Genomic DNA, 15,488 nt, shown 5'->3' on the forward strand with positions numbered 1-15,488 from the left:
ACCAATGAATAATAATCCGATACAGTTTCCCCGGTAATTGGTAAATGCAATCTCCAGTAACTCGCGTACACGCTCACAGCCGCCCGGTATCGTCTCGATTTCGTTCTAGTGGCACGTGTGTATCGTGTACAGCCAGCTAGGCAAGAAAATTATGTATATAGCTCTACTAGAGCAAAAGTAAGCTTCCCAGCAGGGGTTAACGCGTTTGCTACGTTACCACCGTTTCGTAAGTATCCGGACACTTTGGTCGATTCGCAATAACTGTACACTCTAGAAATATTTTAGTAGGCCGAGAATATTTACGCGGTTTCATATTTTTATAAACGTAACTAAGCAATCTAAATATAAACATTCCACCCCTCCTTGTCGATACATTTTCATCCCTTATTATAAGACGATTTTTGACTGGATTTAATCTTCGATCTTCCGACGAACAGCAAACAACGTCGATGAAACAAGAACTTGCACGGTAAACCGGAAGAAAAATTCAATCTACCCAGCAGCGTACATATGTAGTTCTTGTACATTGGCGTAACATTAAACACACAAAAAAAAAAAAAAAGAAAAGGAAAGAAAGGAAAAACGACAAGATGAAACAATAAGAAGCAGCTTACACGTTCGTTTGGCTGCACCAGGTGTACCTCATTAACCGAAACAACCTCCACCAGGTTACCTAATGATACTTCGACTTAACTTCTCTCGTTGCTCTTAAACTCGCTGTTTCTTCATTCTCTTCTTTCGTACATTCCCACCCTTCCTAGCTAAGACCGGATGTCCTGCGTTCTCCTACCTCTCTCGAGTTCCATCTCCAACGAGTCGACTCGGCTCTCGTCGGTAGCCGTTGTTCCGCGACTAATTACTTGAATTACAAAATCGTCTGCCACGAAGAACGACCATTATCCAGGACTATGATCGTCTACTAGCTTATATGAATATATTAAGACGCGTTTTGCTTTCATCGATGGTGATCAGGCTTATTGCGAACAGCTGAGAAAACACATTGATTAAGCGCTTAAATTGGAAAATAGGGACGTAGTGATGTTACAGATATCGTTTCTTTTCAATTTATTAAAAGCTTTATTCGGATATGTATAATTTTGTGTGCTAGACTAGATTGTCCGCGTAGTAGTGACACACTTATGAGAATCGAGTGTGTCACTACAGATGAAAAACAGATGAATGTAACTGTTCCGTTGGCGGTGTGGTTTAGAAGATGGCGAGACAAAGAGAGTGCCGAGACGCGTGGAAATGTGTATCGACGAAGTGTAAAAATATTTTGATATGAATTCTGAGTGTAACCTCAGTGTTGCTTTACTTTTATTTCGCCAATTAAGGTCCACGATTCTCAACAAGTTCCTTTCGTTTTATAACGAAATAATGGATTTATATTATTTTATCGAATTACGTGTGATCCATTGTGTTCTATTAAGATAAAGATCACAACGTTCGACAGATTAGATTTCGTGTTTGTACAAAGATGCATCGTTGTAAAAGACGTGTCTGTAAAAGAAAGATACTTTTCGGACAACCTAATATCTTGGAAGTTAATATCATTTATGAGTATACTGTGGACTCTTATGCATTTTTGAGAAATTTGAAGGTGCAAAAAATACACCACAGGACGCACACAATGTGTAAAGTATATAATTCTTGTCATGATAATTAGTAAATGAAAGAATCGTTTGCCTTTCAATTTTTAAATTATGTTTATAAAAATATGACTTTGCACGAATATCCACAGTCTATTTGTAACATATCATATGAAATGACTTTACGAATCAAAATAATTGAAATAAGCGTATCAAGATAATAAAATTGAAATACTTACGAAAACTGAAATTGGTCGGTTTGCCTTTGGAGGAGAGAAATTCATATTGGATTAAGTAAAGGTACAACAAAGATACTGAAATTTCTTTAGACAATTCAGAGAATTCCACATTGTATTCACAGACCTCACGACGAGATCGACATTGTCTCGCAATTCTTATCTATCTTCTACGGATCCTCGTAACGCAAATATCCAAAATACTGAAACTCGGAATTCCTTTTACCCTAAAAAGCAGTGAGCGCTGCCCTCGCGTAAATTCAACCGCGAACCTCTTCCACCTGCAGCTGTCGTCCATTTAATCTCCCATAGCCATCCGCAGAACCGCGACCACGGCACGCCCGTAAACCATCGAACGAGCAGTTTCCCGCACAGATCTCTGTCCCCGTTTCAAACTACGTCGTAGATGTAGCAAAGGCACGAAGGAATGCGTTTACACCTGTCATAAAATGCTAGCATATCACCTTGACGTTTCTCATCACCCGTTCACATTTTCACGACCACCATAGAACTCGTCGCATTCCTATTCTCCACAATTTTCTATTTTCGTTTATCTTCCAACTACTCAAACGAGAAGAAGAATTTTTTACGCGAAGATATTATCGTACGAGCCTCTCGCGAGTCGAATCGATCAATTCCATGTTTATAAATTCGTCAAATTTCCTTATCCAGATACACGATCGAAGATCGCAGCTAAAAAATTGTCGCAAGCTACGTTTCTCGCCTTTCGTAGAAGAGTAATCTTCAAATTCAATACGTCGTCGATCGATTGTCGAATCGAAACTATCTTTGATATTAAACTTGAATTTCGATAAAAATATAGAAAGCAAGAAGACATTTTTCTATATAAAGAACAACACGTTTCTGTAGATAGAGAAAGTCACCGGTTGCTGGAAAAATTGCGTTATGGATCGTCAAGCTTCACGCAAGGAGACAGGCCGATTGGCTCCGTCGAAATAGCTGGTCCCTAAGGAGCGCTTCTTCCGGACGAAACTAGCCCTGGTCGACGTCACGTCAGCCTCGTTTCACGCTGTAACGAGAATGGATTCGAGAGATCGTTACTTGCCGTAGCGCCATTTTCCTATCGCGGGCCATTGAGCTCGTCCGGCTGCCGGCTCCACGCTGGCTCCTCGATCTTTCGATCATCCGAAGAAAGAGACGCGGATAAAATAGACTTAAAGGGATTTTTTCAGTCTCCCTGTTCCGACAATTTGCTTGAAGGACGCTCGTGGTAGATGGTGAAATTAAAAAGTCAAGGGATATTTTTTTCTGATAGAGTAGAATTTTTTTTATCTAGAAATATCGACAGTGTTTAATTGTTATTTTAAATTCTGGTTAATGCTTGGAAGTGGATTATCGACGTTTGGAATAGAATCGTTAGAATAAACTGAAATTAAGAGCTTAGGACAAGCATTGGCCGTGTTTAATCATCGCTTTAACGTTGCCGATTGTTAGGATATGAAATAGAATTGCTGGAAACGAATTAGAATGTAAAATGGAATTGTTAAAGCTCGAAATCCAAAGTAAATTTTTCATTATTATTAGTTAAAAATCTGTTTGTTTGGATTAAAATGTGAGTTGAAATTTGTGGTGGAGTTGTTAAACATGGATGAAAGTTTAAAGCAGAATTATTAAATCTGTTGATACGTAGATTAGACGACGGTGATGTGTAATTTTAATTTTTAATCTCTACTGACACTCACTCAGAGTACAATCATCGGAATTTGCAATGGAATTATTAAAACAGGGTTAAAATTTGGGACACCGTTATTAAAGCTTGATTAAAATTTCAATTAAATCGAAAATTTGATTAAAATTCGGTGTAGAGTCAGTGAAAATTGATTAAAACTTCGAGTAGCGAAATTCAAATATGATCGAATTTGCGATAAATTAGTCGAGATTTGATTAAAACTTAAAATTAAGTCATTAAAATTAAATCCATGATTCAAACAGAATTAACGAAATTTCTTCCATTATTGCAGATTGTTCTTGAATTCTCCACGTTACTTGTATTTGTTCTTTAAAAAAGAAAGAAACCTTCGATTTACAACGCTTCTACAATTTCAACCTGTGTAGGGAGCAGAATTTTGTACGTCGATTCTCGGTTTGTAAATTGACGATTAATTTACGATATTACCTAACATGATAAGCTGTATATGTTCTCTATTAATCAAGAATAGAACAGAGTTTCTCAGTGAAACGAGGCGTTTTCAACCACTTTATTGAATTTTTTCTACTCAAGAAAGGGAAGAGCTTTCCACTTAATACCTTCGAGTAAAGAAGTTAACTTATTCGAATCAGTCGACCTCAATTTGTCGTAAAAGAAGCACGAAGAAAGCTCACAGAGTACTTCGGGGCACATCTTCCCATCTGTATCGAAGTAATTTTTTTAATTGAAGCAAACTACATTTACGGAAGACAATATAATTCAAATATTAGAAGAAACTCGAACGTAACAATCGACATTTCAAAGCGAAGTAGTCGATGGCTCGTAAATTAAAACGTCCGGAAAGCACCGTTTCAAAAATTCGTGTGTTTAAAGTTGAGAAAAAGTTGAAACACTTAAAAGATAAAGATAATAGATGTTAAGATATTCCAACGTTTCCAATTTTACGGAAATTCTAAAGAAATATCGTAAAAATTCGAACATCGAAGATAAAGGTTAAAGGTAAAAAAATGTCAAATATTTACAGGTTCGATGAAAGATACATTTAAAATTCTAAAAGTTTGGAACCAACATTTCAAAAATTCAAACATTCCGATGTCCACAGAATGATAGAAAAATACAAATATTTAAAAGTCGAGGAACGCAAATACATTCGAACGTTTGAAATGTTTTAAATTTCAAAAATTCCAACACCGAAACATTCGAAATTTCACGTTCCAGTACAAAAAGAATCCAAACACTTTCACAAATTCTATCAAAGCGTAAAGCGCGATGCGACCAAAAGTATACGTACCTGAAATTACTATCGAATTCCTGTTTTATACCTGTTTTATTCCTGTTTTAATATCAATACCGCACGTCTGTCCGCTCATTAGCATTAAAATTCAGAAACAATTCTCGGTTTATCGAGCACATAGTTCGTTCCGTGGAAATACGAAATTGTTCGACGTTCGAACGACGAGGCAAAAAGGAGCAACCTGTTCTAGAGACGAAAACCGCGGTTTAGCCGAAAGCGACGTCAACGTTTTTCGTTTTCGAACACGGCCACACATTATACGTAGATACGTAATTGCGATGGAATGAAATTATCGGGCGAACGCTTTTAACGTGCAACCGGCAACGAAGATAAGGGAACGGTGCAGCGTGATTAATGAAAAGCACCCTTAAGGAAAGCGCGGCTAAAATCCACGTAAGGGCGTCGATGCAATTACGTGGAGCTGTCATCTGCGAATAAATGTATTCCAGAGATATCGTTGTCCTGAGAATCCTGTAATTTATGTACAATTTACGTTGCTAGCGTTTACACGCTACAATTCCACTCAGTATTTCCACGAATACGTCTCATTTACGTTTCAGTGTCAGGTATTTTTCAAGAGAATATTATTATGTAGAAGTTTAAAAAATTGCACCCACTAATGTGGAGATTAACTGTGCAAATAGTTGTAAATTTTACTCAAATGTAATAAGTGAATATTTAAAAAAAAAACAGTTTTTCATTTATTGTTCTTTCTGTCGAAAGAATTTGTTGTGGAATTCGAAATAGTGAGTTTGCGAGTTGCACAGTAATTTAATTCCGTGAATACAGAGGAGCTTTTGATGGTTGGCTTGGCTTTCGTGAACTTTGGAATTTTTCTATGGTCGGAACAGTCACGTTTTAATTTTTACAATTTTCATTTCACCGACGAATTGAAATTTTATTGCGAATAAAACATTCGAAGATTGCACTGGCTGTAAAAAAATCGTTTCCTTGTAACAGAACGTTAGAAACTAGTTTCCTCGGTATCCGTTTCATCGAATTAACCTAATGGACTAAATAATAATCTGACAATGCATCGAAGTTAACTGTTTAACAAATAATCAAGAGAAAGAAAGTAACGGCTCTCTCTTTGCCTTAAGAAACCAGTCGAAACTTTCCAATCTCTTAATTGAATAACGAAAGAACCTTTTCCAGTTCCAATCGCTATAAATGCACAAAACTTTGCTTTTTCTCCAAGGAACATTCACTGCCCGATCAATATCACTCCTTGTTATTTCCCATTAGCTTTGGAAAAAGAAAAACAGAACAAATAGAGTCAAATTAATTACAAATTACATTGCTGGATGTTTCCTTTCCTCTCCTGCTCAAATATACTTATTTAATAATAAGCTTGAAATTGAAAATTATTAATTATTAAATTATTAAATTAGATATTATCTACTTGTACGCGTGCCTTTTGCCAAAACGTGGATCTCTTGCCGAACTTCAACTTCATCTTTCTCCCAATTCTCCCGAGGATCAACTTCGCTTTTGGTCAACTTTTCAATTTCATTAACGACTTATCTGATCTCATAAATGAATTACTTCCATGACTTCATTTATTCGAAGAAAATGACATAAATGATAGGAAATTTCAAGGTAAATTAAAAAATACAGCGTTTGCGCTATCATCACATTTTCTGCCTTTCGACCGATCCAGTCGATTAATGGCTGGTGGCTTATGACAGGCTCGTGTGTTGCTTCCTATCAGGAAAGAAGACTAAATAGTACAATTTCACTAAATAATTATAACACTCTTGTGCAAGTAAAAAGCTCACTTTTAGGATGACTTCTTGCACGGTTACACGAACACGTCGAAAGTAACAATTTTTTTAAAAATGTCGCTTCTATCAAACCGACATACTTGGCAATACGATATTTAACAATAACAGAAAACGTATTTGCGCATCAAGAGAAATCAACGTAACACAACTTAACCATCCATCGCTTCGACGAAAGCGAATAAAACCGGAGTCGGAACAAATTCTCCAACAAAGGCCAATTTCCCCAACCCCGTGCCATCCATTCCAACCCACAAACTCGAATTTCACGAATCTAGCATAGAAGAAAAGACCCACGGAAGAAACGTCCGTGGTTATCCAAGATGATCAGAAGCCTGGTAATTCCACTTACCTTGGAGCGTGATCGGCGAAAAGTAGGGTTGCAAAGGAAGCAGCCAACTCGACGGTTGAAACGAGAAAAACGAGCGGGGAATGCCCGAGAAAGGCTACGACGAGGAAACACTTTCGACGGCCACGTCGTCGAGTTTGCCGGTGCCAAATTTAAGGGTCAAAGGAAATGCAAAACGCGTTACCTCGACACCGAACGAACGGCTTTCGCCCCTTTTCAACCCTTCGCTATCGCACGAGAGAAACTCGCGCTTCGATATCCTCGTGTATGTTTGGTCGTTCTGCAGGTTATGCATATTGATGGCTTCTGACGTTTTACATGCTCTCCGCGACCTCTTCGTGCGTTTCAGACGGACGTTTCACCAGAGAGACGAGCGGTGGGTGCGAGGGTTGGGTGCACGAATTTCCAACGAATTTGTCGCGCCAACTCCGCAGCGAGTTCGTGTAATCTGCGAACGCGTGTCATCGGTGCATGGTCGAGTTTCTATTCTTTTTTTGTTTGTTTGTCTGTTCGTTTTAAGTTCCTACTAGTAACATGCTAGTCGTGCACGGAGATTTAACAAGAATTAAGGGGTGGTTTTTTTACTCGGAATGTTTTTCCAATGGCGCAGGAAGAGTTGAGGATGGTTGATCGTGTTCGCGCTTGGTACTGTGGCACCATCGTTATTAATCCTTTGAAAGGCGTTTTTATACCGACAAGGGAACGTCTGCAAGTTTGAAACGCAAGTTTTGACCACACATACGTACAATGTTCTTTGTGGAAAAATATTTCACGCGTATTTCGAAGAGATGAGAACAACCGGCAAAGTTGTAGCTACCAAAACATATTTTATGAAACATCTGGAATGCTATCTCATTATGTGTGTGTTACGTAAATGTTATGTAAATGTGGAAACTCTGAAAAGGGCTGGTTTTGTTGCTTGTCGAAACTAAAGAATCGAATTCTGGTAGTTTATGATACACAGCTCAGAACACTGAATAAAATACAGAATATTATTTTAATCCTGCGAAACTTCAAGTTTAAGCGTAGGATTTTGTTCGTTTCGCAGCTAAAAACAACGACATTCGTAATGAAGCGCGGCGTTGAATATTAGTCCAAAAATAATTCACCGACTCTCGTGGAAAATAATTTTAATTCTATCAAACTGTTGGCTATTAAACTCGAAGTTGAAGCAAACTTTCATATTCGGCTGGAAGCTAGAAAAATTGGCTTTTTAAACTTGGAACACGACAATTTAAGTGAATTCAAGCGAAACAATCGAGCTAGCGATGTTTCCAAGCCTAGAGAGAGAAAAAAGTGAGTTATATCGGTAAATGGACGCGGTAACACGCGATCTGCGAATAAAACAAAGTACAGGGTACATGTAGAAAGAATTGAGAAGATAAGAATCAAGAGTTAAGCTGAGTAGGTAAGAGGAAAGAAGGTAGTTCGAACAAAAGTACCGAGATCGTGACGAAAATAAGGGAAACGGTGAACTATGAAAGCATTACGGGAAAGAAGCAACGACTTAGGAACGAGAGAAAAATAGATGAAGAGAAAGTTTGAAAAGTAGGAAGAAAGTGCGAAGCACGAAATAAGGAATACGATGTGATGCATATCGATGAGAGGAAAAGAGAAATATTAGTACAGTTATCGAAGACTAAGAAAGGATCTTGCAGAGGAAATTGATCCATCCGTTTTATGCAAATATTTGTTTGTTTTACTTATAAGATTTATCTTATGTAGTAGTTTCGATTGGTATTGTATTTTATACTTTTATGATCAAAGTTGAGCTAAAATATAATTCGCGTAATTTTGGCTACTTTATGCGAGATTATTTTACAATGTCATTTAATAAAATTTCACTGAACCTTAATAATATTACGATTGGGGAGAATGTGAAACGAAAATTCAAAGGAAAAATAATGCAAATGACAAAATTTTTGATTCGATAAAACTGTGGTTTAAATTAAACCTTAATAACGTATATTACTTACAACCTGCAGATACGAAATCTTTTAACTTTTATTTTAAAATACAACGTTACAAAATAGATTGCTGTATGCACATGTACATACTCATAAAAGATTTAGAGATTCGCGACAAAAAATCTCTTTTACTACGTTAACGTTTTATCATGCTGACAGATTTCTCTTTCTATTCTGTTATTAATTATCAATTATATTATTAATATCATGGATAGAATTATTCGCATAAACAATTACGAACCTATCCTTCTCATTAGAAAAAGGAATAAGAAACCTGCAACTTTTCCCTTTCGTAAAGTCGAAACTTTCTCTCCATTTTATCATTTTCAGACGCTAGAGGTGATCGATGGAAACTTCGACGCCGCATCAAGCAAACTTCTCTCCGTAGGTGCATCAAACGAGATGCCCCGCGTTCACGAGTATCACTCGATTCCGTCGAAACAACGGCTACGTTGGCACAAGGATGGGTTGGAATCAATTCAGATTCGAGAGTACATATTGAACTTGATCCGATGGAAAGCCATCTCGTCGAATATTTCGTCGAAAAGACTCTCGACGCCTCGCGGCGTAAGGCCGATACCCGACTTTTCTTTATAAATTTCCAGAGTCCTTCTTTCCATCAATCGCCAGGACAAACAACGAAAAAGAAATAAGTAGAACGAGATGAACAGGTGGAAAACGACGAGAGAAGAAAATATTCGAAAGGGAAATATGTTAATGAAAACGTTTGAAATCTCTTTTGTGTCTACAGTGGCTCGCTAAAGTATCATTATACGCCAAGTATAAGCGTTATGCGAAACGTTTTGAAATTTCACTAGTGTCGCAATGAGATGTAATTATCATAATTATATCGTTAAAGTTTGAAACGGAAAAAAGGAAAGAAGAAATACGTATACGTATATAAAATTTACAAGATATTTATTGGCAGTATGTACTTTGCAAAAATTGCAAAAGTATTCGAATAGACGATTAGCTATTATGTGGATAGAAATCGATAGTTAATTAGAATATTCAAAATATCTCTCACGCGCATGTTTTACACAACTTTTGGAAACTCATCGATGGAAATGAGAAGAAAATGAAGCATGGGGAATATTAAAAACACGTGACCACGTGTTTCGAGGCAAGCAGCAGCAGGAAAATTGAAAAGCGAGACTATGGCGTTCGCGATTCTCATTCAGTCGCCACTTCGCGAACCCCATTGTCTCTCGGATACATGCGAATATACGGGTAGACGCGCGGAAACAGAATGTCCGCGAATGCATATTCCGCGATTCTGATAACGATACCCGGTGCATCGTATAACGGGTGGTAAGCAAAGAGAAAGAGACGGGATTGTCGCAGAGGAACAGGGGCTTTCAAGGTGACGGGACAAAAGCCAGTCGCATGCGCGTCCCAATTATGTTGCCGAATGCGTTAATTGATATTTAGCTAACCGGTGGACACCAACGTTACATATCTTTCCAAATCTTTCTTCTTTATTTCGTCTAAATTCAAAAATGTTCAATTTTCCCAAATTATTTCTTTATATTGCACGCGACTCTATACACACGTGGCTAAGCACGTAAAAAAAGAAACACAGAAACGACGTTTCCAAATACGTTAACGATGAACTGCAACCATATTTCACCGCCACCGATATATCTCAGATTTTCGTAAGGTTCAAACGTTACACGAAGCTAAACGCAATTCATTGGAAAAGGGCAGCAAAATACGGACGGCTGCAACGATAGAAACAGTTGACAATTTTCTTCGATATCGTGCGAGACTTGGCTTTTACGTTCCCCCTTGGAACGACGGACGAAAAGAACGGTGCGAACGGTCAATATTTTTTGAACATACATAGCCTTACGACATGCCGCCTTCCGGTAAAAATCCCAACGATTACACGGCCACGCCCCATGTTGGAAGAATAAGCACTCGCATGGCCCGCGGCAAATCCATTTTCTCTATACTATCCATGCTTTGCGCGGAAAACCACCGTGTAATCCATCCACGGCGTTTCTTACCATTTTCCATTTCTAACGCAATTTTCCATGAACACGTGGGCAAAACGGGGAAAGCAGTCGGATGTGAAACGAAACAGGAGAAATCCTCTTACGCAAGAACGATGATTCCTCAGACACGCATGACAGTTGGAATACTCGTGTCTCCTGGAGCTGTGTAACGAAGCATTAGGAAATTCTGCGAAGGTAGACAGCGTAGCCTGGGCTTTACGAGCTTTCCAGATTTTGACGAAACGCATTCTTCCTTTTACGTTCCAGAGGAAGATTTCGAATTAGTTCTGCTGAAATCACGAGTGGTTCCATCCACTGCAATTCTACTCGTATCGGAGTATGGTATACAGCCGTGTTTAATATGAAAATTTCTCAATTTACGATATTTCCATTCGCTTTTTAAACATAATATACACATAAATCTACTTATCTTAATTTTATCAACTCTGAACGTTTAATCGTGTGTTTAACCTCCTGCGTTTTCTCCTCTCGAAACACTCCAGACATTTCTAATCGAAACAAACAATCCACCTAATCAAACTTCAGTTATATCGTAAATAGAATTCCGACACGTGCCAATTCGCTAACACCAAATATCGAAAAAATCGAATTATTCTTTCATTCTCTTTACCCCAATAATACTTTAACTTGTCACGATGTAATCACAATCTTTTTTACGTTTCTAGCAAGAGCATATCCTCCCCTTTAAAATGCCGTTTACCTCGTTTCAATATGACTTTCAATTCCGGAGATATTCTCTTCGCTAGCGAGATACAATTTCAAGCGTCTCTCTATCGCCACCCTCGTTGCTCGCTCGAGCCTTTCGCTCTCTGCTCTTTCCTAACCTTAACGCTCGCCACGTGTACGCTGGTCAGCGACAGACGCTGAGTCTACGCTTTTCCCCTACCACCAGAGCGTCGTACGCGATTCGCGGAAAAAATGTAGGTCACGGCGTCTTCCTGGAATTCCGCTGTCATTCGACCTACCTCGCGCTCGGACACGCTGTGATTCTAACGGAGCTACCTCCGGAACCAATCAACCGATCGACACGAAACAAAGTGCGTTGTCAAAAGCACACCTCCTGATATCTCTCAGATATCCTGTCGATTTTATTCTCTTCGTTTCACAAGGCAGGAATTTTATTTAAAAATGAGATATCGTAAAGATAGCGCGAGAGTTGCTTTTATTGGTTTTGAGTTTAGTTTCATTGGCTGGATAAGGTTCGTTCTGATATTTGGAAGGAAGTTTGATCGAATTTGAGATTTCCTAGAGGGATAGGATTTTCTCTTGGGATACGTATAAAGGAAAATTTTTAATCAACGAATTCCCTGTTATTTCGATCGTGGATAAATCTTGAATCATAGTTCCCAAAACGTAATTTGATTATCCGATTAAACGACTCCTCACCTGGTTCGCCAACCAAGTACGAGTTTAATAAGAAAGTAAATTGGACCGACGAAGTCGATAATATGAAGAAGACAAACGGTAAAAACAGATATACAGGAAAAAGTTCTACGGCCAAGTTTCAACCACAAGGTACCACTGTTAATAACTAATGGTCGTTGGCCACGAAGAAAAACAGCTACTTTCAGTTCGATGTAGCCGAAGCTGATTAATTTTTCAATCAACGGAGCTTTTTTACCTTCTACGAAGCGAAGTTCGTCCTTTTCATAAATTACAGAGACTCCGGGTAAAATTATCCAGAATGCAACGAGAGAAGTAAAGTATAAATCAGTTGCAGCTTTTGAAGTTCATCAACATTCTATACTTTTGTTTCTATGGAAAGCAAATTGTCGAAATTTTATACGAAACATTTCCCGATTGTTTATTCCTTTAAAAGATCCTTCACTTTACCGTAAGATCTACCGTCAGTCGACACATAGAAATCCTTTTTCCTTTCCTGAATTTTCTATTCGTGTAGGATTTGTTCCTCGTAAAATTTTCATTTACATAAATCTTTTCCTTTAAAATGTAAGTTTCAAAAATTCCTCGGGGAAAATATTCCCCAAAAGATGTGGGGAAATACTAAAAGAACTGGACAGAAAATCAGCGGACAAAAAACGGAAACTAGGTCACACAAGTAAGAAACAAACTACAACGCTACGGCTGCGAACTCAATAACACTCCAGAAACAATGGTGCAAGAAGAAATTCAACAGGAAATACTGGAAGAAAGCGTAGAAAAACTAATCGAGAAGGATAAGAATAGAATACTAGGATCCACGTATATCGAAACATACAAAAGTATCGAAGATATGGAAATATTCGAAAGGAACGAGTACGTAACGACGAACGCTTCTCTATTGGCTAAGCATAGAACGACGCAACTAAGAGTGTTAGGAAAATTAAGGTGGACGACAACACCAGAAACCGGGTTAAGGCACAGAATGGAAGAAAACTTGCCGTGCCGGATGTGTAACACAGGAGAACTGGAAAATACGACCCATATATTAATCAAATGTCTCGTGTACAAAAAAGTCGAGCCAAAGATGCTGGAAAAACAGAAAATGGACAGAAACACAAAGAACAAACACGGAGGAGCAAGTATGGGAACTAAAAAATTTCGTAAAAGGGAAGCATGAAAATAAGGTCGCTATACCTAGGAGAGTAGACCCACGAGCAATAACAAGATCCCCGAAGAAACCAAATACCAAAGTAACCGCTAACCAATAGAATTACGTTGGAATATGGTGATACAGGGACAGTGTATAACAATAGATGTAAGGGAGCATAAAGTAGGCTGTGATAAAGAAATATGTCATAACGTAGTATAATAAGATGGATAATAAATCGTGACAAATCAAAACTCAAATATGTTATAATATATTATAACATAGTAATACGGTAAGGCTTAGTGCTTTTTTAAACATAAGAGGAACAGATAAAAAAGGCAACGGGAACCCTCGTCAAAATACGATGGAACACTTGAAATTTCTCTCTAGATAAAATTTTTCTCTTACGTAAAATGTTTCCTCTTACAATTAGAAGATTTCCTTCGTGTTTGGGTACCTTGTTTGCCTAAAATTCCATTCTCACAAAATCTTCCACTCGTTCGCGATACTAATCTCCTTGAAATTTCTACGATCAGTTCACTGGGAAATGCGAATTAACTGCGTCATTAATATAATCAATAGCTTAAACATATGAATTCGTTGAAACATCGATTCCTGATTTTAATTTCATCGTTATATTTGTACATTCGAAATGTTTAATATTAAATTTATATTCATTAGAATTGAAATCGCTTAATTAAAATTAATTCGTGATAATTAATTTTTCGTTCGAATTGATCAAAATTTTACTCAAAATTAATCCGTTCTGATTAACCCGAAGTTAACAAGATCTGAACAAAATTAATTTCTGATAATTCATTTTGGATTCCACAATTGGACGAATTCGATATTTTTAATAATAATTCGATCGAAAGTTTAAAGAATGTAATCGACGAATCGTTGTCGCTTAATATCTTTTCTCTGTGCTTCCTTTTATACGAATGTTTCGATACACCAGCACAATATAAACGTTATCCTATCCGATCCATTCGCAAAGAAAGATAGCGAATGAAGAACGCGAAATTAGGTTTCACTTGTTTAGCGTTTAGGATATTACTTACTCCGTGGCTCGTTAACTATTGGTCGATACGCGAATCTGATTAATCTTATGAACGATGTTACATAGTTCTCATTTTCTGCTAGATCCTTCGGCCATTAACTTGAATGAAAAGTAATCCGCGAAATTCCCTGAGCGGCTTAACTCTAGTTGTATCGTTTATCCGTGCATTTATTGCACAGCAATCGCCGGAATAACGTGTTATCTTCTTTGTTCTGGCAAAAGTGTTCTTTGTATTGTCGAATGCTTTTACAATGTAATACAATTTCTCTGAAGGAATATGGAAAAAGATATATAAAAAAAATTATTAATATTTTGTCAGGATTTCTTGCATTTTCGACCAATTTTGAATTTTTCACGGGCAAGAAATATCATAATGTAATAATAAGTTAATAAATTCTTTCTTAGTATAATAATACTACGTGGATTTCAACATATATTTAAGAGATGTTCCCAAGTCACGTAACTAATAGGAAATTAAAATTTTTCCTTTGAAAAAGTTCGTTTTATAATTACGTGAATTAGCTTCGACAAGTTTTCCCATTCTTCTAATAGGATTTTCTTAATCATTTGCAACCGGTTCGAACAGCAATGGAACGCATTAAGATAAGTCCTCTTAAAGAACTTAATCTTATTTTAAGTCGAACGGGTTCAACATTGACTGATTCTCAATTCTGTCCTCGTTACTTTTCTTCTGGGTTCTCGTTATCGTGATAACACGTAGGAAATTATGTTCCTGTCCGTAAGAGTTCTTTTTCCATTCCCCTTCAAAAGTGAAGTTAAATCTCATCATTGCTTGTTGAACGAACACGTGGAATCGTGCGTACTAAAAAAATTTTTCCAGCTTCAACTGCTTCGAGGATTGAACTATTTCACGTTACTTTATCGTCTTTGCGTTTCAGATAAAAATTCTTCCTCTATCGTTAAACCGAATAGCAGAAACATTGTAAAATTTTCAATAAAGTTGAATCTTATTTTCTAATCTTGAATATAATTTT

The sequence above is a fragment of the Bombus huntii genome, chromosome 5 (assembly GCF_024542735.1).
Source record: "Bombus huntii isolate Logan2020A chromosome 5, iyBomHunt1.1, whole genome shotgun sequence".
NCBI lineage: Eukaryota > Metazoa > Arthropoda > Insecta > Hymenoptera > Apidae > Bombus > Bombus huntii.